Consider the following 27,882-nt stretch of genomic DNA (forward strand, 5'->3'; position numbering starts at 1 on the left):
GGATTTGAATTGTTCCTGTGTCTGCACTAGGTCACAAGTCTGAACCTTACTGAGACCAGGTGTAAAGCAAGCTCTGTATGAAGAAGGATCTATAGATAGCACATCCCAAAACCCCACTGCCAAAGCATGCAAAGTGTGTGAGCTTTCGCTCACTTGCCCAGCCACACTGACAGTGGTCTGGAAGCAGGACCCGTACCACTCAAATAGCACAGTCAGGGCCTGAACTGGCTTGCTGCCCCAGAGTCAGAGCACTGCCCTGGGACTGCTGATGGTGTAGGATACAAGGGAAGAGAAGGCAGCGTGCAGTTAGGATGACATTTAATGACAGGACAGCAGGGGATAGAATATCCTGAGGCAGCAAAGAGAGTCAGGTTTGCTGCCTTTACCCCAGCTGCAAAGGAGTCGCCGCTTTGGGAGCCATGCAGTAGAGTGGTAAGCTCAGCACACACTACAGTGTGGGGAGCTGAGGCAAGCGTTCAAAGCATGCTGCAGGAAATGCCGTTGGCCTTGCCTAAGCCAGGAGTAGCGCTAMGTATTCCCGAGTGCCATCTGCTGGTACTTCATCTAGTTCTTCTTTTGTATGCAGCCACAGCCCTGTGTGGACATTACTCATCCATCTGACAGCTGCAGCTTATCTTGTGGCTTGCAGTTTACTTCCCCGCACCCTCAGGCATGATCTAATGTATCAGTTAACGCTAGACRGCATTTTCATTTTGTCATTTGTTCATTTCGAGATTTCAAAATTTGCTTGTGTTCAGCACTGGATAGAAATGTGCACAAAGGGTCAGATACTGCTTCTCTTCTCTTTGCCTCATCCATATACATGCACCAATACACTCACAGCTAGGGAGGAAGGCTCCAAAGTCACCCGATAATAATTGCTCTCCTGACTTTCCACTCCCGTTCTCCTTAAGTTATGTCTCCAGCTCAAGTCTCATCTGGCTTAGCCCTTCAGCCGACTTTGTAAGACAGAGTTACAGTTCTTAGATGGATATGAAGTCATTCCGGACTTCAGAAACAGTCCCATCAAAAATGTCACAGAAATCAATAAGTCTCCTTGAAACAGTCTGGTTTCAACAAAACATCATGGTCTGATGAAAACAGCCCAGCATTAGTCCTTTTGAGTTGAGGACATCGGAATGCTACAAATACTTCTTAACAGCTAGAAATTACTATTGTTCCTATAGCTGACCTGGCAAACCTGAGTTGGGCTGGCTGCCCTTGTAAGAGCAAAGCCCAGGGCACACTGCCATGAGGCTGAGGAGATGCCCCCAGAGAGCTTCCCCAAAAGCGATGGCTGGGGCACCATGGCTGGTTTCTCTGGAGCAGTTTCAAGGCCAGAGTGTGGGGAGGTGAAGGCAGTAAAGAGGAGGAGCGAGAAGAGAAAAGGGCAATGTCATGGTGACCAACTCTTTCCTATCTGAGACTTTTCCCATGTTTGCTGAAGTCCACTGCCAAACTCCCACTGACTTCAGTGACAGCAGGGGCAGGCTCTGGGCTCTGAATCACTCTGATGTCCGTATGCCACTCAAAGCGTACGTGTGCAGAGCATTTTTTTCATGGTAACAGCCCCACATCTCCTGGCGCCAGGCCTGTGTACACAACGGCCAAYGGCCACCAGGAAATCTAAGAAATTGCATGTGAGCAACTGCTGTTGAGCGTGGGCAAGGGCATAGCAGAGCGCACATTTGCAAGGCAGTGTTTGAGCTGAGGGACGCGTAAGGGAATATGCGGGGGTGCGAAATGGCAGCACTGTGCAATATCCAGACAGACGAAACAAGCGGGTCAGCTGGTGAAATAAAGAGCTGTTTTATGATGGTTGAAAGGGAGCAGAATAAAGCTTTAAGGAAGCTATAAAATATTTAATTACTTCAGATTCTCATTTGAGTCAGTGAAGAGTTACGTTTTCAAGTCCATCTGCCCACATTTCCATTAATAAAATAATTCAAAAAGTCATTTGAGAGAGAAAAACGCTAGTGCAAAGCCAAAACCAAAGAATGGCTCAGCAGTAACCCAATAATTAATTTCTTTCCTCCCTCTTCCACTTAAATAAACTGTAGCTAAAAATCAACATGCATCTGGCTCAGCCTTGGCGTTGTGGGAAAGGGCTGCAGCAGATAAATGGATGTGCTCCTCAGGCGCACCTGTAGGAAATGCCACGCTTCAGGCGTTCACACAAAGACTAAAAGCTACTGAATGATTATTTTACCCCAAATGGCTAGGACTCATTGACTACTTCTTCTTCTGGAACTGAATGCCATTCACAGTCACTGAAAGGGAGAAGCCTGAATCTGGATGGCTTCAGAGTCATGAGATGCTCTAACATGCAAGCTTGAGGCCGACACCAGCGTGAGGCCACGTCTGGACTTCCAGGAAGGCCCATTCCTCACCCCAGGAGTTGAAAAGTGTATCTTAAGGTTCCATCTTGCCAGGATCTAAGAAATTTTCCTCTTATTTCTTTTGTTTTCTGAGTTTGCTTTTGTTTCAAAGGAGTTACATTTTTCAGCTCGCAGTCGAGTAGCAAAAAAAACGAGTGGAGTCTCCTGTGAGTTCTGACTTCTTGAGAAATTCTTTAGGAAGGTTTACTTCTTGCAGTTGCCTGATGCCTAGAGTTTTGGAAGAGCTCAGCTGGCCGCCTGTGGGCTCTGCTTTTGGGGGAATTTACGCCACGCCTGGAAACACGATGCACTAGATAGGGAATTGGCTGAAGCACTTGGAGTCCACTGTGGGAGATGATAGCATTGGCGAAATTAGTAGCTCAGCTACCGTGGGTCTTCGCTATAATGGAAGGCACGGAGTTTTCCCTGTAATTTGTGAAAAAACAGGACACTCAATTTCATCAGTGGTCCAGGTCATTTCACTACAGCGGTTTCTGAGTGGCAAGGGAGGAAAGCTGCAGAAGGGTAATGCCCGATTTCGGTATTGTTGACATAAGAACTGACATTCCAAGTGTCAGAAAAGTCGGTTTCTGATGAGTTGGGACATACAGTAATTAATTTCAAGTACAATTTTGTATTATAATGGAAATTCATGCTAGAGAGTCTGRCAGCAGAATTTTTTAATTGCAATAAAGTAATCTACCAAACTGCAGCAAAAGAGTTACTTTCCCCCAACAATTATCTGGTCGTACACGCTTCACAGATGCTGTGAGCCTTTAAACTTTCCAGATGTCATCTGGGGTCTCTCGCTCTCTTTTTTTTTTTTTTTTAGTTTTTAAGACTGCTTTTAAGTTGATTTTGTGTGGTTGAGGCGAAGAAAAATCATTCTAATTATAAACGTATTTACTTTTGAATCACCCTTTTAACTGCAAATTTCCAAGTCATCCAGTTTTTATATAAAAAACTTTAAATGCTGCACTAAGGTTTATAACAGTTGCATTACTGATGCCTTCATTTTCCTTTCATTCTTTTATCTCAGCTCATCTTGGCCATGAAAGGATCATTTAAAACTGAGTGGAGAATGATATTATTCAGTAGCAAGCATCAGGAGTTTTGTTTAATGTCAGTTATTTCATTTGCTGAAAACATCATTACAAGTAGGAATTAAAAAAAAAATACATTTTGACTTTCTGTACACTACCTGAAGTCTTCCATTTTAGCCTGAAGCTTTAAGTAAAGGAGGTCGATATTTTCCCACTTCCAAATCCTGAGAATATGAAAAGATGACCTTTTCTTCATTTTAGAAAAGGAAGAAATTGAGTACCTTTTCGGTTAAAATCCTCTCTCATTTTTAGATCAGCTCAGTGATGTATGTGCTGAGTTTTCATTTAAAAATGAAACTTTCAACAGAAATGAAAAGAAGAGGGAAATACTTATTTCAAATGTCGATTTTCATCCAAATTGGTTACAATAACACTACAAATCTAGAATGATAAGAATAAAAATGATGGATATTTTATATATACAGGTCTGTATCTTTTAGTGCATCTCAGAAGTTTCTCTGCTCTGAAGGAAAAAGCTACTGATATTTTTATAATCTGGCATTTTTTCTTATGGCTTTTTGTGTGTGTTATTTTCAAAAAAGTTTCATGAATCAAAGACTGGAAAAAAAGTTTTAATACAGTCTATTCTATTTTTTGACAAAAATAACATCTATGCAACATTTGGCCCACTAGGAATGCTGCATGTACCATCGTATGGTTCTGCTCAGTGAAATTTCTCAAATGCTAGCAGTGAGAGCTCTAAATTTCCTTTTGTCAGATACAAGGATGAGCAGAGGTTTCTGTAATTATATCTTTGTGCGTGACTTGCACCAATTATGGAAAGTAGCTGACAAGATTATTTTCAGTCAAATGTTATTTATGCTTCAGGGGCAAAGCCAAATTACAGCTGTGAAATTCCTGACCGCTGCCTGGTTTTTAATATAACTATGTGTTTATTTGTTTAGTAGTACCTAACACTCTGGTCATGCATCTGACTGCTAGAATGAGGTGGAAGCCAAATCTTTGACTGGGGGAATTTAGACTGAAACCCGAACACTGCAACTCCGAGCTGCAATTAACACGAAGAAGAGGCACAACGTGCCAAAACTCATAGCCAAGGGGACGCAAGCCCCTAAGTCACTTGGGTATTCTTGGCAAACTGCACCGCCAAAGCTTGAACATCTCAAATGGCAGCAGCTGGACTAATCCCCAAGCAGACCCAGGCTGTGGAAACACGGGTAGGAGTGGTGCCTGAAGTCCTAGCTAGACTGTAGAGGTAGTAAGGCCAATACTTTGAAATATGTATATGTGGGAAGATTTTTAAGTGATGCCATGCTGGTAGGAAAAGGTAATGTGTTTTATCAGACCAGTTGATGGGCTCATGTCTGATGAAGACCAGTGTAAAAAGTCGCAATGTTTTGGAAGCACGAGTTACTCTTCAGAGCATCTTCATTGCTTGGAAACCGAAATGCCAATCTTTTGCACGGGGACTTAGACTTCTAAGTCATTTAGGACATGTCTAGCCTACAGTCATAGAGATAACATCTTCTTTCCAGGGTAAATCAAGCTATTCCAAATATCAAATAGTACCCGGACAAGCTACTTTGAAATTAGCTCTTAAATCACTACACTACTGTGGAGACCCAGCCTTAGTTCCTTTTAAAAATTCACTCCGTAATATTTGTCTGTTCCTGTACTCTTAACTGCTGGACCTGTCAAATTTTAGAATTCCCAGGTTACATTTTCCATCTGCACTTTCCAAAGAATTAATCTGTGGTAAAACGCATACTTCTAGTGAATCCTTAAATGTAATACATTCTTAAGTTAATAAACTTTGCAAAATAGAGAAGCTGAATATATGAATAATTTTCTAATATTTGTTAAAAGACTAAACTATTCTCTCAGATGTCTGGAAAAGATTTGAACGTTCACTCCTTGTCTTGAATTATTAGTACGAAAAAGAGATTTGCATTTCCACGTGAGTTCTTTAATGACTTCCTTGAGGAGAAAAAAACACCCTCGCCGTAGATTTTTGGTGTGGCAGCACTGAATAGGTGCAATAAGGATTTTGTTGCCTGTGAAGCAGCCTGCTTTGTTAGTATTGCCTTGCTCCTCTTATAATAAGATCTCTTAGATTTAGGAGAGTAAGTCTGTCRCTGATAGGTTTGAACAAAATGAAAGCCTGTGATAAAAAGCTGAAGGGAGAGTTCACGCTGCAGATTCTCGCTAACGCTAGGCACTCCTGAAAATGTTATTTACTTCCTTCTTCTGTGATAACTGAAAGCCAGGATCTTCGCTATGGATGCTGTTGGGAAATAGAAAAGAAGTAGAAAGGGAAAAAAAATCCTGTGAAATGCTTTATGGAGGGTCAAAGAAGAGTGTCTAGAAGAAAAGCGTCCAGTAAACAGATGCTTTAAGTGCTTCTGAAGGATAATAAAAGTTTGCTGTAAAACAGCTACCGTTCTTAAGTGTGCTGCACCATGGAAAAATTATTTGGGAGGCTGCCCGGGGGCTTACAGGGAGTCTTAACGTTGTAAATTCAAGCTCTACAGGAGGCTGGCCGGAGGAGTGAAGGAAGCACATATTTTCTTCCGATGAAGGCAAGTGCATAAGCAGACTGCATGCTAATGTGACTGGCAGCCTTGGGAAACGCCGAGGTGACAAACTCAGCCCATTACAAGGACTCGAAGTAATCCATTCCCAAAACCTGGGAGGGCAGGAATTCTCCGGGAGATGAAGGCCAATGCTGTGTCTGTGTTGGCGTATTCAAACCTGCCCAGATACGGGAACCGGATCGCGCTTATAAATTGAGATAATGCCCTGAGTGTGAATTTGGCTCGTTAAAAGTAGTATTTCCCAATGAGTCGGTGGGCATAGACTGGAAGTTGGAAAGGGTCAGGGATCATTTCCAGTCACATCTTGGAGCCACCCTGTCTGGAGGGTTGAGATGATTTAGCAGCATGGATCTGTGTCGTCCCACATCAGTTGGTCTCGGGGCCTGGGAATGTTCCTGGGCACATTTAATATACACACAGATGTGGAGCCTATGTTGCTGTGAGGGTCAGGCATAATATGAAGCTAAATAACCTTGTGGTCTGCTCTGGTTTATATCCATGGTCCACATGTAAGACCTTCATTTTGCAAAAATGTAGTTCTGCTTGTTGTATTTTATGTTCAGAGCTTCATCTGCCCAAAAATGCAGAGAGAAAGATCTGCCAGACCAGAAACTAATCAATCATGATTATATTAATAAGAAAATAAGGCCCAGTCCCAAAAAAATAGGCCTTAATTTCTTAGAACAGTACAGATAAAATGGAGGAAATTCAAATAATAGCGGAGTTATCATCAGATATTCTTCTAATAACAATAACTTCCTTACTTCCTAGCCCACCTTGGCCAATATCAGGCCAGGCTGTTTTTCCGTATCTCCAAAGCACCTCAGGAGATACTACARCACAATGCAGAATTCTCCAAGCTAGAGCTGAAGGAGCCCACTCTGCAGTCCATGCTATAACCTTGCTTCAAGAAGGACTAAAAGAGTCTGTGGAGGTATTCTTCCAAGGCATGAACGCTCACAAGCTTTCCTAAATATRCTTGAATTAGCCCCAAAATTACTTTCAGCAGTATTCACAGAAGACTCTCTGTGTGTGGTGCATGTGTACTTTAATCCATATACTTCATATGGAAGCATTTGACAAAATAGATATGCAAGTTGTAATTCTCCAACATGTACTCCAATGGAATTTATGTTTGCATATGTATATGTGTGCGCTTGGGTGATGGGCAAAGTAGGCGATTTCAAAAATGTACACATGTGGCAAAAAATATATATTTTGCCTAAATTTCTTTAAAATATTTTGCATAACSTGCATGACAGTAATGCCAGGCTCACTTTGGAACCATTCAGCATTACAGAACTTGTTCAACTCCATATGCTTTGCATCCTATAAAATCCTCTGCAAGAACACATTCCTGAAAGCTTGAGGGCTAGAATCAATTAATTGGAAAAAAATGGCTGATCCGTAGGTTTAAATAGAAAAACATAAAAAAAAAAATCAAAAGATAATTTAAAGTATAATGCTGATTTGGCAATAATGTGGCCTTTACCACTCCAGTGTATTTGTTACTCTGCAGGACCTTACAGAAAAAAATATCTTTTTGTTTTGGCACCGAGAGTTACATCCTGGTACTGAACTACATGTCAAGTAATTCTTTCTGCGGTAGAACATTTTCAATGTTTTGAGCACACTTAGCAAGTGAGGACTGGAATAAGAAGTGTATTTGCAGAAAACGTTCAGTTGGATGTTCAATATTTAGTACTGAGGTTAAAGTTAGCCTCTGGCTTGGAGGTGCCTTGATGTTTTGCGTATTTAACCTCTATATTTTCATTCTGTAAACACTGTGCAGGAAGGGAATGAGAGGAAGCTTCATTTCACAGCCTTACTGTTTTCATATTTCATAAGCCATTCTTAGTATTGTATCCGTGCAGGCAAACCTCTGAAAATCCTCAGGCAAAACATCATGAATGGTGATTTCCTTTCCCTCAACAAGCTATTTACTGAATTCACGTTAACAAATGCCCACTGAAGCCTAGACGCCTGACATTATCAATGGAAAGGAACAGAAGTGCATCAGCGAAAAACGCTTCTAAAAGATTTTCCTTTCTGGGAATGCCACAAATTTCTGGAAAGACCTAAAATTTCTAAAGCCACCTGCCTGGGAGTGACCTGAAAAAAATTAGTTACAGCATCGTCTCCTCCAACGGCTGCCTGGCAGRCTTTCAGACCACCTCTCACGACTGGTTTCTCCTCCACCTCCGCAGCTCTCTCTCTTCTTTTAGCTCCCTGCCCACTTTCTCCTTCACAGTCCCACCACCCACACACCTGCCATGTTGACAAGGTAGCTGCCCTCTCATGTCAGCTCTTCACTGACCTATTTTTAGAGCCGCAGAAGGAGGAGTAGAGCAACACCAATTAGGCCCACCAATTTTTCCGGGAGTATCATTTAGCGTGGAAAGAAGCTTCTAATTAAACGCTCGTATGTAATTTCCCTCCTATTGTAACGTTTCATCAGATCTTTCCCATATTAAAATAAACTATCTGATGACTAATAGCAAGAGGGAAGAGATTCAGCTAAAATTTGCCTTGCTTTGTTTCAGGGTAATCCCCGCTAGGCAATATCACCATATTCCTTCTTCAGTGCTACTGCCTGGGCTTGTTCCTTCCACCTTTGGTCAATATTCTAATAATTAGCAGGAAGCATGATCAGACTAGCCTAAAATCACTGGAAAAAGTGAACAGACTCTCAGAAACACACCCCCTGCCACCCTTTTCCACAGTAATTGAAGAAAGCAACATCTATTGAATGCTGGATTTCCAGTAGCTTGAATACGTAGAGTTTCAAATACTTCATGAATCCACACAAGCAAATGCTTTGCGAGTAATGGGCATTACACAGACAAGGCTATAAAATGCTTAGAAAAAGAGAAGGAATTTGGGCAAAGAAGCTCGATGTTAGGTTTTGAGCTAAACACATTTTTTGGTCCCAGTTCAGAATAGTTAATGCTCAGAATGTGATAAAGCAGTTAATCCCAAGGGAAATCCAGATGAAATTCAAACCTACTTTAAACTCAATATTTTATAGAAAACAGATTAGACATTTATTATCAGTGCTTTCTTTGCATGTTCTTCTGTGTCTGATACCTGGCTATCCACCAAATGTGGAAGATTAGCAGAAAGAAGGGAGCCAAGCCAATCCTTTTAGTCCCTCGTCTAAGGTTATAAAACATCTTCATCCTGAATCTGATGGTCATGAAATGCAACATAATCATCGTTCCGGTCTGAGTCAGCTTAGAGTAACAGTGCTCAGAAGAAGGAAGACTATGTTCGAAAATCAGGAGACATCTTTGCCATTGGTGCACACCTTTTTGAATGAAACTTCGACATGTAGCTTGGAGGAATTTTAGAAGCAGCTCCAGCTAAGATAGGTTGGATGAAGATGCTAGTGCAAGCAAGCGATTAAAGAGGCATAACTACCGAGAACGAGCAAATATGACATATGTTCTGAGTCCTCCCTTTATTTACTATGTAGCTTTTTGCAGCTGAAGTTCAGACAGGATATGTATTCTTGTGCTTRAGAAGAGGCCTTTTAAAAGAGCTTTACATATTTACAGTTCAGATATTAGATTTAAAAAAAAATACCCTGGTGAGTTCTGACCATAGAGACTCCTTATTTCTCTTCTTTTTTCTATCACGGTTTAGAGAAATCATAGAAAGAACTGTTTTCTTTGACATCCTAATCCACATCCATGTTACACGTTATCAAGAGAAAATCTTTAAATCTCACCATGCCTAATTATGGTGTCTTTAATTCATCATGCTTTTTAAGGTCACTAATGTCTTTCAAGGGAGGTCAGGTCTTCCTTGACAGATAAAATATTTTAGGTAGTTTGCAGAAGAACCTTGGTAACAGCAGAAACAATGTCACTAAAGTAGGCAAAGGCAATTTAAATAACTTCTGTAGGTGGTAGATAGCCTGCTCTGTTTTATTCTTGTGAAAATTTGAACTTATCAAATTATTTTTGGAGCATTTATTCCTTTTTCATGCTCAGTAGGCAGTGAAAAAAAATTTGGAAATTGTGTAGTAGTAAAAAACAGGAAAAAAGGGAAAAAAACAGGAAAAAAGACAAGTTTGGGAAGGCTAGTAATTTCTTTTCTTAATGTTCTATTGAGCATTATGGATTAGTGAGAGCAAATTAGAAAAGTTAACTTCTAAGGTCAAATATTAAGCTTTGTTTGATTTTTAATACACACAGCAATACTATTTTTATATTTGGTTCTTTTTTTCAGGTGGTGTTATGTGATAGCATACAACAGGGTGCCACAGTTAGATGACTTACAAATGAAGCTATCATTTCTTTTAGGCAATCTTATCCTATTCTGCATAACTATTATAGTCCAGGAGAATTACGAAAGACACATTTATTGATGTATCTACCCTTTTACGTATTTGCTGTAGAACTAACTGACCGAGGTAGGCAATTGTAAAAAATCGTCCCTGGTCAAATTTTTCACTTAATTTCTAATAGTACAAGACTGGCTTGAAGCCCCAAAGGAGGAAGATTAATAGCTCTGGAAAGCATCTTGGTTGTATTCTAATTCTGGATATTTCTGCTGTATAATTTCTATATATAGAAAATTCATTAAAAGTGGATTTGGCAGCCCTTTCTCCATGTCTTATCTCAGTCTCTTCAGCAGGAGTCCCTGGGCTGTAATACAGCTTCTCTACTATGCGGCAAGAGCCTGCATGGGCTGTTCCCGTAGCCCAGCTCTTCCTGAGCGTCGGGACTTCAGGTGTGAGAGATGCCAGCGCAGGGGAGGATGGTGTAAGGGGAGGGGAAGCCTCTGCCGCCTTTTGTAGCTTCCTCTGTGCCGCTAAGTTTGGACGCCTTTGGAAGGGAACGGGAGGTGAATCCCATGGCTGACAAGAAGCAGGACGGATGTACAGAGATACCCTGGCTGCAGGCATGAGAAGGTGAACGAGTCCCCCTCCTCCAGAAGTAGCCAACCGCTTGCTGATGGAGTTGCTCTCTCCGGATGACCTTGCAGCAACTCCTTTTCCCCTTTAAAATAAAGCTTCCTCTCGGCAGCACTCTGCATTCGCCTTCCCTTGCGTTCCAGTACTTGCAAAGCATCGCTGAAATCCCCATTCTTATCTTTGACAAACGATACAACACCTGATCCACTGCTAAAATATTTGCTTTCTCAGTAAACGCAGCCCTTCTGACCACCAGGGACTTAGAGTCAACCTCAGCCTGACATGCAGGGCCCGTAGCTGAATTTAACCCTTTGCATCCCCCTCGAAAAACTCCCCTGTTTTGCACACGGGGCAGAGTTGTGATCTGCAAATCCCAAGACCCCCAAGAGCGTGAAGGTGTGTGAGCTACCTACCTCCTTCTCCAAGCCCAGGCAGGTCAACACACAGAGAAACGGGCCGGCACTGCTGACGGCCGTGCAAGCTGGTTCACCTGGATGTGGCACTGGAGCATTTTCTGGAGTCTCATGACACCCTGTGTCACGTAGAAGTTTCCCACTCTTCAGTGACTTGGGGTTGAACCCAGGTACAGTTTGGGGAAACATGAGCCAGCCCTGTCCAAGAGAGACAACTCTGTGGGGAATCACATCGTCCCATGGGAGAGTATAGACCAGATTTTCCTCTTCCTTTCGTACATGCAGAAAGTTACCTCTTTTTTCATCACTGACTGCACAAAAGTGATGGGAAAGGAGGATGCCTTCGTGCCTGGAGTAAGAGAAACCTAAGGCATTTTTCCCTGTTCTGCAGGTCAGGAGTGTATATATTAAGCTCAAACAATGAATTTGGACCTAAACATCTCAGCAGCTTCATGGTGGCTGATTCTCAGTTTCTATTTAGGTTCTTCCTTACCGAGAACTGCACACCTTAATCCCTGTGTGTGCGTGCCAGAATAGCAAAGGAACCTTAAAAACTTTTTAAAACAGTTTTTTTTAGTTTCTACTTTCGATAAACTGTAAAAAGGCTTGTAATACTGTAATTCATTTCCCTCCCAGCTTTAAAAATAAAGCAACGAGGTGTAATTCACGTATACAATCTTAACACATAGCCATGAAACACGATTTATTTTTATCTCCAATTTAAAAATAGTTGCACTGCACAATTCATTTTCCCAGGTACTTCTAGAGGTGATGCTTTCAGAAATCTTTTAAAAAATAATCATTTGGCCTTAAAAAAAAAAAAAATAGGGGGGGAAAGGAGAAGCTAATATTTTGATTTTCCGTGGCAGCAGAAGTGATGGTAAGCTGCAGAGCGCTCTACTTGAGCTAGCGTTGCCCAGGCTGTCGTGAACTCGGGTAGCTGGTGCCATTTCTGAGCTGCTGCCGTACACGGCATARCAGGTGTGTTGCAAGTTATTCGTCTCCTTTCTTGTCCGAATGTCACCCCTTACAGAGCCTTTGCCATTGTCAAGCCTTAAGTCTAGTGTAAAGTGAATGTTCCTCCGCAAAGAGCTATTCATTTCCTTCCCAGAGATTGCCTTGACTGCTTGTCCCTCTTTTGTCTGTTTGCTGTCGGTTCTTGGCTGAACAAACACATTTACCGGCAGAGATGTCTTTGCTAACAACGAGCACGAAATGAATAGCGCRGTTCAAATTACTCTCGTAATCACCAGCATTTTCAGGGGAAACGTCAGCCTTAGACTCGTTCGGTCAGTGGACAGGAATAATGTCATGCCACCGACGGGCCCTGTGAAACACCTCGTGCTCCGAAAGGCAAATATTGAATCCCCAGCATTGTATTTGCAGTAAATGGTGTGTGAGCTGAAACATGTTTGATTTATACATGGAAACTTTGAGCCCTGGCTGCTTTAGAGTTTTTTGCACTGCTTCAGCAAACACAGACATCTCTCCCTCTCTCTCTCTCTTTTTTTTTATATTCTTTTTTTTTTTTGGCTAAGTAGACAGCGAGGCAAAGACGATCCACAGAAGTGCAAAACCCTGGCTCCTGCCAGCCTTGGTGGAAAGCTCTGTGGTGGCCCTTCTCCACACCCTCAGCCCCACGATCGATGGCACCGAAGCCTCTGCGGTCGACAGTTTCTCCTCCGGTCTCGGCAGGACAGACCCGCGCCATCCCAGACGAGCGTGCACGGATCCTGCCACRTGCTCGCCCGCGTCCGTGGAGGTCACGCAGTATCCTCCCACCCACGTAATGGTCTGAAGCTCTTTCAGTTGCTCGCTGTAAGATGCTCACCTCTCTGGAAATGCAGCTGCAAATCGAGGTCCGTAAAGGATGTTAACATCTCCTGTCATTGAGGTTGCACCTGTGGCCAGTGGGTTCTGCTCTAGCTTGCATGTGAATACGAATGTGTCCCACAGGTAACCCTGCTCCTGCCACGCACGCACCCTGTTCGGTTCACAAGCCCCTCCTGCAGCCTGCTGTTGCTTTGGCATCTTCTGTGCTCCATGTACAATCTGCAAATACAATTTGAACAAATGCGGTGTCTAACATCCGATCTCACCAGCACAGATGTGTGTCAGGAGACTGCATTTTCCGTTCCCAGCACACTCAGATACACAGCAGCAATATTTATTGTGCAGATATGGGAAAATCTGAAGAAGCCAGCAGACCCAGGAAGGAGGATATATGCAGAATTAAGCAGGCTATAATTGTTTCTGAAAACATATTAACATGACTAAAGTCGGTGGAGGCAATTTTAACCCAACACCTCTCTGTTACCCCACCCAACCAGCATTAACACAGTGGCTGAATGGGGCCCAGATTGAGCATGTCAATCCATTTATTTGGACAAAATAATATGAGTGTCTCCYGGATTTCAATGGCAGAAAAATTTATTTGGTTGATGGTATTTTTTCTGCTGGACAGCATTCAGCGAAGTCCTCCCTGGTCCCCTAGAGCACTTAACACTTGCCCAGTCTGTTTTCTTAGGAATGGCCAGAGACATCTGCTTCTGCAGTAATAATTTCTTGGCAACCAGAAAGGCACACAGGAACCATTTTTCTTGGTTATGGTCTAGCTATTTTATTGAGCAATATAGAACTGGTTCCTGGGGTAGGATGACCCCGACCATTTGGGAGTTTTTTGTGTTTGGTTTGGTTTGGTTTGATTTTCTCTGGAAGGTCTCCTAGAAAAGTCTCAACATGTTTGGTTTGAAAAATTGTCTTTATAAAGGTGTCGATTTCTCCATTGCTCATGAAGCCCATTGCTCATGAAGCCCAGTGAAGCTCTGTCTCAGCAAGAAGGTGGTGCCCAACCCATGTTGCCCCTGAGATCCTTCAACATTTTCTGGCCACATTATTGTCAACAGATGCAAAAAGGTTGGGAACCGTAGCTCTGTAGTCTTCCTAGAGTTGAATGAGGGTACATTTGTTGTCATATAAATCCGTATTACTTGCAAAGGAACAGAATAAGACATATGAGCCTCACAGGGGCATAGACATTTGATCTGGCTCCATTAGCACTATCCCCCAAACCAGAAGCACTGATCTGTGCAAAATAAATGCGTGGGAATGGATTCTGCTCAGACTAGTGCAGGATTATAAGTGGGGAGCACACAAGACCTGGCTCTAGCAAAAGGCTGTAAATAGTTGCATGACACAGTGTTGACACATCAGTTCAGCTGCACATGACCTCCTCAGGTCTGGAAGAAGTCCATTTATCTTTGCGTGGTGTTGCTAATAAGCCCTGCTTCCAGATTTGAGCTGTAGATTTGCTAGCCGTCTGACTAGTACCTCTGGTTTAAATCTAGATTTAATCCTGCCTCAGCCTGATGAAGGCTTTGAATTATCAGATCCATACTCCACCAAATGGTGCTATCACCTCCCGTAGCCATGAAGTGTTGATCTTTTCCTTTATGGAACAGAATAAGAGAGCAATCACAGAAAGTGTTTCCTTTACCTTATCCCAGATAAGGGAAAGCCCAACCGAAAATGCTCAATCTGTATCCTTATATCAAGTAGAATTTATYGACAAGGATGCTATTTCACATCAACTAGACTTCAAGCCCCAACTTGCACGCACAGATAGCAATTCTCCTTCCACTAAACACTGTTTGTGGCTCTTCCACCACATACTGTTAGGGCAAGATAAAAACCATACGTGAAAACCAGAAAGGCTAAATATCAGGCGTAGGCATCTGAGGTGCTTGGAAGCATAACTGATAAGCGAATGGTTAACAGATAGCCAAGTAAGGTGTGTATAGTCCAATGGAGGAATAATGCAGGTTTAAGGAGACGCCTGTGGCGTTGTTTTTCTGATGTGCAGACTACAAATGTCCAAATTAGCTTTCAAAGTTTTATCATTACTAAGGATTGACTTATGTATATTTAAAGGCAGCAGTGAATTACTTACATTCTTGCTATTCAAGCTTCTGGACACCGTGACCCCTTGAATACTGCTCATTCACAAGTACAGAGTAGCTTCTTGCTACCTACACTATTCTCTGAATAAAGGAACTTGGGTGATTAATGTGTTTTGAATCAGTCCTGTTGTTAGAGGAAAGTAAGTAGGTCAGGATCTCTGGTTTATAGGATGGGCTCTCTCTGGAGCTTGTGGTATTAATACTGGCTGGTGGAATATCCAAGAGTTCATCAGGATCAACAGAAATGATGGTCAGTGGGAAAATCGGACTTGGGAAGGAGAAATCAGCAGAGGTATTTCTGTAAGCCAGCAGAAACAAGAATCATTTCCCTGTTTTCAGCTGGTTTGCATTCACTGGTGCTCCTTGACAGGGTGCAGAGATGCAGGTAACCATGGTAATTAAGGCTAGCTGCAGTTTTGAGAAGAATGAGACAAATTTAGGTAGGAATGGTTTCCCATCACGACCCATATGGAAAAGATGATTCATCCAGGAGAAAAAAGGATCCCAGGGAAAGATGACAAGACAGTAAAGTGCAGGAAGGAATATCAGCCCTTCAACCATAAGAGCTCTTACTACTGTTCTGAATCCAAATCTCCGATTCTTGTATGCACCCGGAGCTGAGCCAAACGCCAAGAAGACTACAGCAGGTTAAAGCCGTTTTTCCCGATCTGTTGTCAAGGAGTAGCTGATTAGAGCACATCAAGCTTTTGATGGAGCAGTCAAGGGAGATTCTCCCAATTAGCTCATTAGTACAAATCCCGTTGGTCTGCTTGTTCTGGCATCATAAACAGAGCCAGAAATGAAGTCTGTGATTCTGCTTGTTTGTTTGAACTTGTTTCTGTTTTATATAACTTTTGCTGTCCTTTTTTGCACGTAATTATTTTTTAAAGGAGCCAAGTGACGCGAAACCTGCAAGAAATGCAATGTCCGAAGGAAGCGCTAGGAAGTGTGAATGCAACACACCTTACGTGGAGCTCCCCACAGGAGACTGCAGCTGTTGCAATGTTTTCTCTTCGTCCTGGTGGTTGCAATTCAGTTTTCTGTGAGCTAGTGTCAGGGTTTATGCCTCATTTTCCACTCAAATTAGAGAACCTGTCGGATGTGAGCAGCTCACGGGCTCTGTGTGGTTCCCCCCTCCAGGGTGGAATACCCCACGTGTTAGGGTAGGACTTCAGTTTTGACAGCCTGCCTGCTCGGTGAGTCCAAATCTTCTGGGTGCTTTGGTCTACAGCTGAGAGCTGTGCCTCTGAACAGATCGGATTGGTGTAAGCCCTTCTGGTGAAATCAAAGAAAGTTCATTCCTCCTGCTTGCAGCTCAGATTGTTTTCTGGGCTCTGCTGTTACAAGAGTTTTTTTCTGGCTATGATTACTTCAAGGGGATTTACTGGGAGCCATAGCGCTCCCTTTACAGCTCCGTTAGCATCACTCATTACCGCACAGGTTGCCAGGTCCTTCGACGCAAAGGGATTAAGCATGTGTAGTTCCATCCCATTTACAGTTTGCCTGCGCGTAGGTCTGAACCCTTCCCATCACACATGGTGGTGTTTGCAGACCGAGCAATTAAAAGCCAGCCTGGTGTTCATTATATGTTGCCCTTTAGCAAAGGGAAGCTTGTTGCATTTTGTGAACCTAGTCAGAAACCGGTCTCCAACCATGCCCCTTTCTATGCTAGAGCAACCACCCTGATTCACTGCACTTATGGTCTGCTATAATTGGCATTAGCAGAGCGTTAACAAGCTGCCAAGGGGAATCCAAACACTTTCCATTAACCAGCATGAGGACTTAAGGGTGCATGTACAAAATGGAATTAAAAGGATTTCAAATAAAATTCTTTCCTAGGATGGCAGTCTGATCGCGCAGATATTCACGTCAGTAGCCACTTTGCCTTGCAGGGGAAGATCAGTGCACTGTCCTGAAAATGTCAGAAGAATAGAGATGAGCTGTACCTTCTTGCAGGCTCTCTGCGCAGCTGCAGCTGCTCCTCCGACAGGCTGGCTTTCCCAGGGGAAGGACCAGCTCGTTGCTCCCAGAAGCATTTTCGTCAGCTGAAAATCTGTCCTGAGGAAGCCATGTGGGAGCAGTTTCTCTTGTTCCTTGGGCACGCACAGCTTGGGAAGGGCTTCTTAAACTGTACAAGCAAATCAAAGGGTCTCTGCCGCGCTCTCAACAGCCCCTTGATGCCACCCCAGAAAGAAAGTGCAAGGCTCCTACTGCACGACTAGCAAGCAACATGCAGGGATTCATGCACCAAAATCAAGTCAGCAGGAAAAATCCCAGGAGCGTATTAGCTATTTGCAAAGCTCTTACACAGTTACAGATGCCTCACTCAGTATTTCCCTGTACATGCACAGCTGCCTGAGCCGCAGAGCCTTTGGTGTGCACAGCTGTGCCTTCTTGGGCAGCCTCCAGGCGGGCTGCTGGGTGCTGCTTCTCTCAGCACGCCGAGTCCTTTTGAGCTGCGGTTGGCAACCTTTAATTAAACGCCTGACTTCGCTCTGTGGAGATGCTAGCCAGGCTTTCAGGTTCCATTAAAAACCAGCACTGGGAATGGGACTGATGCTCATCCAACGTGAGCTGTTTAAAGGCTGGCGTCTAATCTGAGCTGGTGATCTGGGCTCCTTCTGTTGTCCATRGTGCCTGCAGGAGGAGATGATCTAACCGCTTTAGATTTGTGGGATTTTTCACTTCGTGGAAGCGTCCACCTCTCTTTCTGTGACTGTAAAGGGAGTTAAGATGTCTGGCTTTTGGAAGGCTGTTTCAATCATTTAACTCTCAGATGGCTCAGGCTAGGTGGGATGAACACTACCTTTACAGGTCTTTATAGTAATTAAACTTGTGTCCCAGGACAGCTTAAAACCTAATGCACCTAGATGAAAGACTAATATATTAACCTTCTATACTGTGTAGATATCATTTTACATCCCTATTAAAACTGCGTGAGTATTTCATTATAAAAAATGAAGAGAAATGCCGTACTTCTGTCATTATCACATGCAGGTTCTTATATCCACGTTTCATGTTGGCGATTCAGGTATAAATTATTACAACATTAGCAGACCAGTTCTGCTATCTGATCTTTTCTTCACATCTGAAAGTCAAGGCTAAATGATGGAATATTTGAGAAAGCTGTGGTTTTTAAATGCGATTCCTCCTGGCATCAGGAAGAAAGGAAAGAGACACAGAGATTTTACCATTTAACCTTGCTTTCTTTTCCTTTTCCTTGGGGTATCTAAGTAGGCTAGCAAACTGTCAGAACTAGACGATGCAATGCCATCTCACCAAGGGCAAAAGCACATGTGTATAGATAGATGTGTGTGTGTATATATTATTTATATATGGATGTGTGAGTATGTAAGCAACCCTATTGATTTATACAGCATTAATTGCATGCTTGGAGATGAGGGACACGCTAGTATTTTCCAGGGCTTGGGCCTTACTGTCTTTAAGGTTATGAACTCCTAGAGCTGAGGCAGAATTAGTTGTGGCACTTAAAAGATTACAGTCTGTTTCCACTCTTTCTGTGACTTGAATATTGACTAGGGTGATTGAAGCCTGATGTGTTTATTCTTCAAGATCTTTTGTTCTCGGTACTCTCAGGAGTACAGCAAATACTTCTCCRTTCTTAAGCACAGGTTCTCATTTCTTTAGTGTATGTAATACTATACCTGAATGAACTCTACTGGAAATTTGGAGCACATCCTTTCACACCACACTTAACTGCCTTTCCTCTGGCTACCAACTCTAAAATAATCTTGAAGGTATTTTTACTGCCAATCAAGCGGCCTTTCCCGTTGTGTTAAACAAGATTCCTTGGAGTCCGTAACACGGCCTTTCCCTGCCCTGTCTCCCCTGCAGAGACAGGATTTCCTTCGTTAGCATCTTGTCATAATAACCGTGAAAAGAAAGACTGGCAGTCTGAGCAAGCCCACAAKATCCCACCAGAGTGTATTGTCTTCTGCAGAGGCTGGGTTGTGTCTTATAGTGCAAAGATCTTGCTCCCGCCTAGGTTGGCTTTGGGCTGAAGGTGGAATAACACACCAAGGGGCATGATCGAGCATTGCCCTGTGTCTTGTACAGTCAGCTGAGCACCATCCTCCAAAGGTGTAGGTGGGCCTCCAAGCTGACCCAGCACAGCCATCCCTACGTTGGCAAGGCTGCTTTGTTTCCTGTTGGAGATCCGTTGGTGGTCACCTCCATGAGTGAATTTACCAGAGCGCTAATAAAACTGTGTTGAAAAGCTTTGGTGTTTGGGCCAGGGGAGGAGGGGAATAGAAGAGGTCAACGAGGACGCATTTGAAGTGATGAGAAACATTTGTGACCATCTATTATTTTAGCACAGTCAGTTCATGCTGAGAAACCACTTCTGAGCACCTGCTGATGGCATGAGACACAGCTCTGCATCTCTTTGCGCCAGTTGGCTTTTCTCATGTTAGCAAAACTCTTTCTAAATAAGGARCTCAAGCATACTACCATGCAAGCCAAAACATTTTGCAGTTAAATACCAAAAATAAAAACAYGGGCAGGAATGCATCTCAGCAGGTTGGATGGGACAACAGCGAGAAASAGATTGCACAGGCAGGTTGGAGAGGGTTGCCTGCTTTCCCCTGCATCAGGGCTACACCCTAGTTTTATAAGTTATCCAGTGAATATCCTGTATCATGGACTGGTGGATCTCCCCCACTTGACTCCCATTAGMTGCCTCCAGTCTGTGAAACCTGCATGTTTTTATGTCTTTTGGGTCTGRCCAACATCCAGCTCCGGCCTCTTGCTCAGCCCTCCTAGATCCTTTCCCTGTCTGATCCTCCTTTTCAGAAGATAGGCTGGCAGCTAGGGAGACAGAGGAGAAGTAAAGCCTGCTAAGCGGAGAACGCAGCATTTCTCAAGGGGATGATGCTGTTATTTGTCTGTAAACTGCTTTGCATGAGTTCTCAGTGAAAGCTCCTGTGATCATGTCAAATTCAAGCCAAGGTTTGCTGCAAGGTTCAGTTCCCGTTGCATCTATCTAGTAACGAAAGGTGGGTCCCAGAGGCATAAAGTGGCTCCTCCRGTGCCTTCAAACAGCGAAGGGAGCAGGAGAGGTGGCCAGAGTGTACTTTGCRCTGACTCAGGCACTGCTAAAGTGCACGAGTTAGAGCAGCCTTTGGGCTACTCCGAACTGCTCTGCCTTCCAGGGGAAAATCAGAAACCACYTGCCCGCCCCAGCTTGGGAGCCAAACTTACATTAAGTGCAAACCRAGAGAAGCGGGAACTGGCTGTCTGAGCTGCACCTTTCCGAACTTCTAATGGCTTTGACGGGCCTCTAGCCAGAAACATACTCACTTCCAGCTGTGCCCCCAAGCCATATGCCTTTCTGTCCACTAGCAGTGCCACTGAAGGCCAGGACGAGGCAGACTRTGTGGTTTCAGCATCCAGACCACTTTTTACAAATGTTTATCTGCTTTAATGCTCAGAGTTGGTGATTTTATAACTTTTTTTTTTGTTTTATCTATACTTTCATACAACATCCTAATTGTTTGCCTTCTAAAAACAYGGTTTCATTAATTTAATCTTGTACTGCAGAACATTTTATGAGATCTTAAAGAAACTTCATACTGTGCATTAATTTCTTTCCACATAATTGTATTTATATTTCAACAAATAGACTTGAAGTACATTATTATTCTAAAATGAGTGCTAATGGGTTTCAGCACTTTCATGCAGCTAATCGTGCATTTATTTCACAGCTTTGATGGCTCACAAAGACTTCCATTTCTTCATTTACATGAAACTACTGTGAAGGATAAATTAAATGGCTGCTTATTTCATCTACAGATTTTTTTCCTGARAACTCTACACAAACAGTCCACTGCTGGTGTACAACAAATAATTCTTTTGAAAGATGCAGACCCCTACCAGAATGATAGTTCCATAAATGAAAAACACAAACCTTCATCAACCTCCCGCCATCTGAAAAAACAAAAATACCAGAATATTGCTCCTCTTTGCATCATCTCAGCACATAAAAATCAACACAGCTATTTTGCATAGGAGGGTGGACATCAATTTGCTGCAATTTGCTTTCAAACAGACTCTCGAAGGACTGCAGAAGGAGGGAGGAAAGCAGATGTCCAAGAGAAGGTTGTGCATTACCCATGATGAGCAGAGACGCTGTGATCTGAAGCTGGTGTGAAATGGGGTAGYGTGCTTAGCCCTGAAGCCCATAAAGTAACCGGTTCCTCATGCCCTCACAGGAGGCGTCCTGAACCCTGTCACCTTGCAGGGTTGGCTTCGCAGAGGTGATCTGAGATTTGCAATTGCCCGTGACTGCTGTGAGATGATGCAAGGCAGCGAAATGCCCTCCAGATGAGCAGGTCTTAGCTCCGTGGCCTATTTTGCCAATGCTTAAGTACAGAGGCACCAGCTGGGTGGAAGGAAGGTAAGGGAGGCACAATGTGGGCAGCATCCTGGATTAGTAACTGTAAGGCCAGGTTGGGGACATGCCAGCTGGGACTGACAAGGGATAGAAAGGGATAGAAGAGGTTGGGATCACCAATCTGTACTTGTCTGTCCCAAAAACTCCCTGAACCATCCATCCCTTGCTTCCCTTCCTTTCTCTTCTGCCTTCATTGCTGACAAGCTTTGACCGGCTTTGGGCTTTCATTTYTGTGTTTCTGCAGTGTCCACGGCCAGCTGTCCCAATCCCAACTAAGACAACTGGCTATGACTCGTAAGAGACATCTGTGGTTTCTCCAAGGGACAGTCATGCCAGCTGACAAGAAGAGGATGTCCTTCTATGGAAGGACTGAGCTCAACCCATCTGAACCTTCATGTCCAGAGAGACAGCAGAAAACAGCCAAACCAGCTTGTCCTTGGCTGAGCTCTGCAATACTCTGCAAGGAGTAGGGAAATGTTTTGTCTGGGAGGCCTTTTTGGTAYGAGCTTGGATATCTCCTCTTCCTGCCATCAGATTGTCTGACTTCCCAAGAGATGACCAGTCAAATGCTATTTTGATTGATCATTGAAATGGTCGAGCCTTTAGCCTGGTATCATATTGCTACCTGGTTTGAGCTGTCCCTTTCATAGMCAGTTTTCTTCCATGGAAATGAAATATTTTGGATCAGATAATGATTTTTTTTTTTCTTGAAGAAAAGTGGAGAGAATGAATTAATCCACAACAGCATTGAYGAGGGGAAGAAAAGTTAATTGAAAAATGTAATGAAAACACTGAGCTCATTCCATCCTGTGTATGCAATGGAAACATTTGATATTGACAAAAATTAAAATTTGCTACAGAGTTCAAACACACTGTTAATATACGTATGATGATAATGCACAGAATCCTTGGAAAGGAGCCTTAGGCACACACTATGCTTATGCAAATTTTATGGGAAACTGACAATATTAAATACCACACATTCTACTTTTCTAGCAAACTGAGCTCAGTAAGCACTTTGACCCAAGTTCTACTTAATGGTAGGACTCTTTACATGCCATCAGGAGGAATATAGGATCCTGCAAAGTGGCAAGCCTACCTCGAAAGAGGAGCTTTTGTGGAGCGGACAGCAGCTCTCCCATGTCCCACCAACTCATCTTCCTGTGTCTGGTGGGGCAGTGGCCGGGGGGGGTGTTTCGCTGTTTGCAGCACAGTTAACATAGACCCTTTGGCCACTATTCAGTAGYTCAATTCAGCAGAGCCTTTGGGCTGCTATAAAAGTATTGAGYGCCTTTGGGCTGCCATGAAAACATCAAGACACCAGACGACAACGTGGTGAAATAATCACTGTCCTCTCTCCGCCTTCTAGCACAAGCCCTTGGCCCGGGCTATAGAAAATAAAGGACCAGAGTTTAAGCAGGCTGCCAAAGCTGCACCCAGACGCTCTCTGGGTTTGGCTTGCACGTGCAGTTACGTGAGCACTGAACTGCTGTGTCTGGGGGCTTGGATCCAGATTCATTCAGTCTCAGCGGGCTCTTCGCTGAGATGCTGACGTAGATGACTTATCCCTCYGGCTTCCTCCGTGGTCAACGGAGAGGAGCAAGGATGTGCGGAGTGACTCAGGCTGAACAGACGTCCGTCTTCTGTTGCTGCATTAGYGGTAGCATGGATATAACCCAGGTGACTAAGCCTCTAACTTAATGCTTGATGTTGGGTTGTATTAACTAGGATCTTCACCTAAGAAGGGACTTTTGTCCTCAGAAATACCCCCGCCTCCAGTGGGCACCCTGGCGATTTTGTTCCAAACACACAGTGGTAGTGACCATCTCAATACCAGGAGAAGCTGGAGAGACAGGCCAAGCCCCGCTCCGGACCTTCGTGCAAACCTGCCAAAGCTGCCTTCACGGCTGAAAGGTGTATATGTTAAAAATGCCTGTGCTCACGGGGTGCCGGTCTGACTCTGCGGTCCCCTGGGTCTGCGTTAGACGAGTTCCCATGGCCATGCATGTGCAGGCAGAAGCACCAGAGATGCTCCAGAGTCCTGGGGCAAAGCGCCCGCTGCCCCCTCGGAGAGCAGGAAGGCTGCAGCACCCGCGTGTCGCCCTGCCTCGTCCGGCAGCAATGACCGTCCGTAACAAGTCTTTGGGGCTGTGCTGAAACGATAAGTCGCATTTCCCACCGACCATAGCCCTGCGACAACAGGTTTCCCTTTCTCTCTCTCAACTGGCTTTGAAGCACTCCTTTAATTTTCAATATAAAGCATCATCATCGCTGGCTGTATGACTGTGACATACAGGGAGATAAAAGCAATAAGCCTTTCTCCACGTGGCCTCTCTCATTGACTCCTATAATATCTGAGCTGGATATTTTGTAACCCTGCCCAATTAATTTTGTGCTCGGCGGCTCTTTCTGAGCACAATGTCTTTAAAAGATCTGCTAAGAAATTCATTAACTTTACAATGTGGTTGGACCTACTCCAGCCAAATTATTACATTTCTATAGCGCTAAAAATAAATAAAGAAGAGCGCTGTATAATTGAAACAACCCACCCACACGCTGCAAGATTTCACTCTGTGTGGAGCCTGAACCCTGGTTAATCCGCACCATGCAATACGGTGTTTCACATGATTAATACATAATACAAAATGCTTCACATTTTCAAATAGATTCCCCGAAGGTAATAAATTGTATGTCACAACTGCGCATTTGACAGCTGACACTAGTACACATTTAATCAGCGAATACAAAAATGACAATTTTTCAGCTGGAACGCTTTGACATTGCTTTGGCCAGCGATTTCTCTCCAATCTGCCAGGCGCCTTTTGCCTATAAGCTGCAAACAAGTAGTTGGGGAGCCTCCGTTTGCAAGCGTTCGCGCTCCGTTTGCCGTCGCTGCAAAGACTTTCCGCCGCCTGGCGCGCGCCCTCGTGTCAGGCGGCGTGGCGGGCGGCTGTGCCCTTCGTGGCAGACTAATTCCGTCTCCCTACAGTCCCTTTCAAAGCCTCTGCCGTTCATTTCCAGCGTGTAATCGCTACCTGTTTAATCTCTTTGGCTTAGTCAATCTATTCTGTGAAATCATAAGATTTCTGGCTCGTATTTTCAAAGGAGTTTAAGGGAGTTAGGATCTCACGTCCTATCAAAAAGAATTGCTCCCTGAACGCCTGATCCCTCAGGGTTTATTTTATTTTTTTTCCGAGCCACAGCCTCTCTATCCATTAGGACGTTCGCTCTGCCACGCAGCGTATCAGAGATGCCATTTCGCTTGAACGGGTAGTTAGTGTAATGACAGATTGCACTCTATCAAAGGGTCCATTGTAAAGAGATATAACGCGACAGAAAAAGTCATTTTCTCTGGGCCGCTATTCTTTTTGCCAGGCAGGTGGGTGAGAATTGACCAAATCAGCACAATGTATGGATGGAATGTGCATTTTTGACCCCAGCCAAATATCTTCCAATATAGAACAGAACTATCTGCTTTGCATTTCTGACTTTTCTGCCTCATTACTTCCAACTTGACTAATAGTGCACCTGCAGTTGACTTGATATTTTTCTCTATTTAATTTATTTTTAAAAGTATATATATTTTTATCTAATTCTGTGTATAATTGTTACTGTATTAGTCTCCGCATCTTCCCTTATTGATTATTCCCAATTCATATTAAAATTCATTTACAAGCCTTTTTTAATCACTGAGATCATCTATCTCTCTCTCTGTCTCTCTCTGTTTTGCATGTTTTATCACTGCTTCCTCATCTTTTCTTAGCCATAATGGTGTCTTGCCCCAAACTTTTTCTTTTTTTTTTTTGACTATGGGGCATCTAGTATCCAAAGAGTTTCCAGGTTTTGTTCACACTTTCCACTTTACGTTTCTGTTCTCAATCAGTTAGGTTGACTACTGCTCTGAGCTTGGGGGAAACTGCTTTCTAAAGGTTATGAGTACACATGCTGCTGTTCAGTGCCGTATTGTGTTTGCACAGAGCAAATGCAGGGAGACCACAATCAGCACTTTGAAACACGTGCTTATTTTCCAGGTCAGTGATTAACTCTCTCAACCCCACCAATGTCAGTGGATTTCCAGCCTGGATTTACCCAGCTCAGCACAGAATTTCCATTATTTTTTAAATACGTGAGTTGTTATTTTCTACATGGAATGCAGCAAATTACTCCATGGTGAAGACTCCAGATGCTAGCTCTGTTTTTTTCTCCAGTACGCTGTAGGGAGATGCTTAGGAAGTCATCCTTTCCTCTTGCGACGTGACTTGCCTAGCGTATTTAGTTATACCCGTTAGAGCCTTGGTCCCTAAGTAGTCAAGGTGCTGTGATCCTGAATGGTCTGCACCTAGAAAGTGATGGTGTTCATCTCCAACTCCCATCATTCCCATCCCTTCCTGAAATGGCGGATGTCCAAGCCGGAACATCTTTTCTCTTGGTGGTGGGGAAGCCTTCTGTGCTATAAAATTTCTCCCTCTCTGTGTTCACTTATCCACTTGCAGGATTTTTGTCCCTCTTGCTGAAGGGGCAGCAGGGATTTCAAAGATGTCTGTGTAGATATTTCTCTCTTTCTGCTTCCTTTCTATATTTACAAAATCTCGCAGGTCAGTGGATTTGTGCCGGATGGATTGCACATAGTCCAATATGAATTGTCACCAAATGCATCTCTTATGCTCAAGATTTTTCTTATTTTTTCAGTGATGCTCTTCCTTTTCATTTCAGGAAGGAACTAACTGTCATTTTGTCTCCAACCCATTGGGGGACATCTGACTTGTTCTTAGCAGGGGGTCAGCAGAGAGAAGCATGTTCCCAGAGCCAGTTCTGCGTGCTTTCCTGAGCTGGTCTGCCTTCAGCTAAGCAACAGTCCTCAGTTCCTTTCTCTGCTCTCTGTAGCACCTTTTGTCTAGTTGGTCCTTCATTTTGCTGCTTTCAGCAATCTAACTCCGCACATAAGAGCAATTTGGATCGTTCACGTTCCCGTTTATCCTTGGCATTCTGCTGATTCTGGTGGTCTGCATTCCGCTTTCCTTATTTCTCAGTGTCACTGGACTGTAGTGCCTCCCCGGTGAGGTCAGGAGCTGCAGTAAGCGATGTGGGAGATTTTGTGACTTCGCGAGGTGGTCATTTGTTCCTCAAGACTTTGAACTTGATCTCCCACGCAAGTACCAATTTGGTTTGGGGGCACGCAGTTTCCTGTCTCTCTAGGCGAAAATCCATCCACTGCTGCTAAAACAAAACAAAAACCATAGAAAGCAAAGTCCCCAAATTTCCCCTCTGATATAATTTCTATTGTTAGCTGTTTGCTGTTGCCATTCAAATGACCTCTGCTTAGCTGGGCTTTAACGCTGGTCTCTCCTTTCTCTTCATTAAACGTTATCCGACAAACTCACAGCTGAAGCTCAGATGTGGTAGCCTGTCCACACACCTGGAACAAAGCATTCAAGAATCAAAGCTGCTTTCCAAAAATCAATGATAAGAGGAACTTGCTGGTTCAGTCACCTCAAAAGCTCGAGATCAGCAGTCTGCTCCTAAGAACAAAACCTGGAAGTGGTCAATGACAGAGGAGCTGCTGCCACATTTGAAGCTTGTTGTGCYGTATTCCTCTCTCAGACCTCCCTTAGCATTGCTCCTACTTTACACCAATATTTGCCTTTTATGAAATATCTTTCATTAAATTTCTGTTTGCTGAGGTTTTTGCTGCTGTGCTGAAAACAAGTAGCAGGACAAGTGCTAGCTGTGTGCACAAGTTAGAAATCAAGTGAGAAACTTGGCCCAAGTGCAGTGAGAACAATTAAGTTGTTAGAAGCACCATATGCAGGGAAGATGAAACATCCGTTGAAAAGTTTTATCTACATATACCAATATTCATATCAGATAAGCAGAAACCTGGAAAGAAAAAAAAAGTGAAAGGTGAGTGTTATGGCAATTCAGAGACCTTGCAAAGTATGACGGATACTCCCAATTTTAAAACCAGCTGATAAGCAGAAACCTGGAAAGAAAAAAAAAGTGAAAGGTGAGTGTTATGGCAATTCAGAGACCTCGCAAAGTATGACGGATACTCCCAATTTTAAAACCAGCTGCAAACTCTGTGATTAGGTAAATTATTATCAGCACAGATGCATAACAAGCAGAAGGTGAGATAATACTGTT

The sequence above is a fragment of the Apteryx rowi genome, unplaced genomic scaffold (assembly GCF_003343035.1).
Source record: "Apteryx rowi isolate R43461 unplaced genomic scaffold, aptRow1 scaffold_13, whole genome shotgun sequence".
In the NCBI taxonomy this organism is placed as follows: Eukaryota; Metazoa; Chordata; class Aves; order Apterygiformes; family Apterygidae; genus Apteryx; species Apteryx rowi.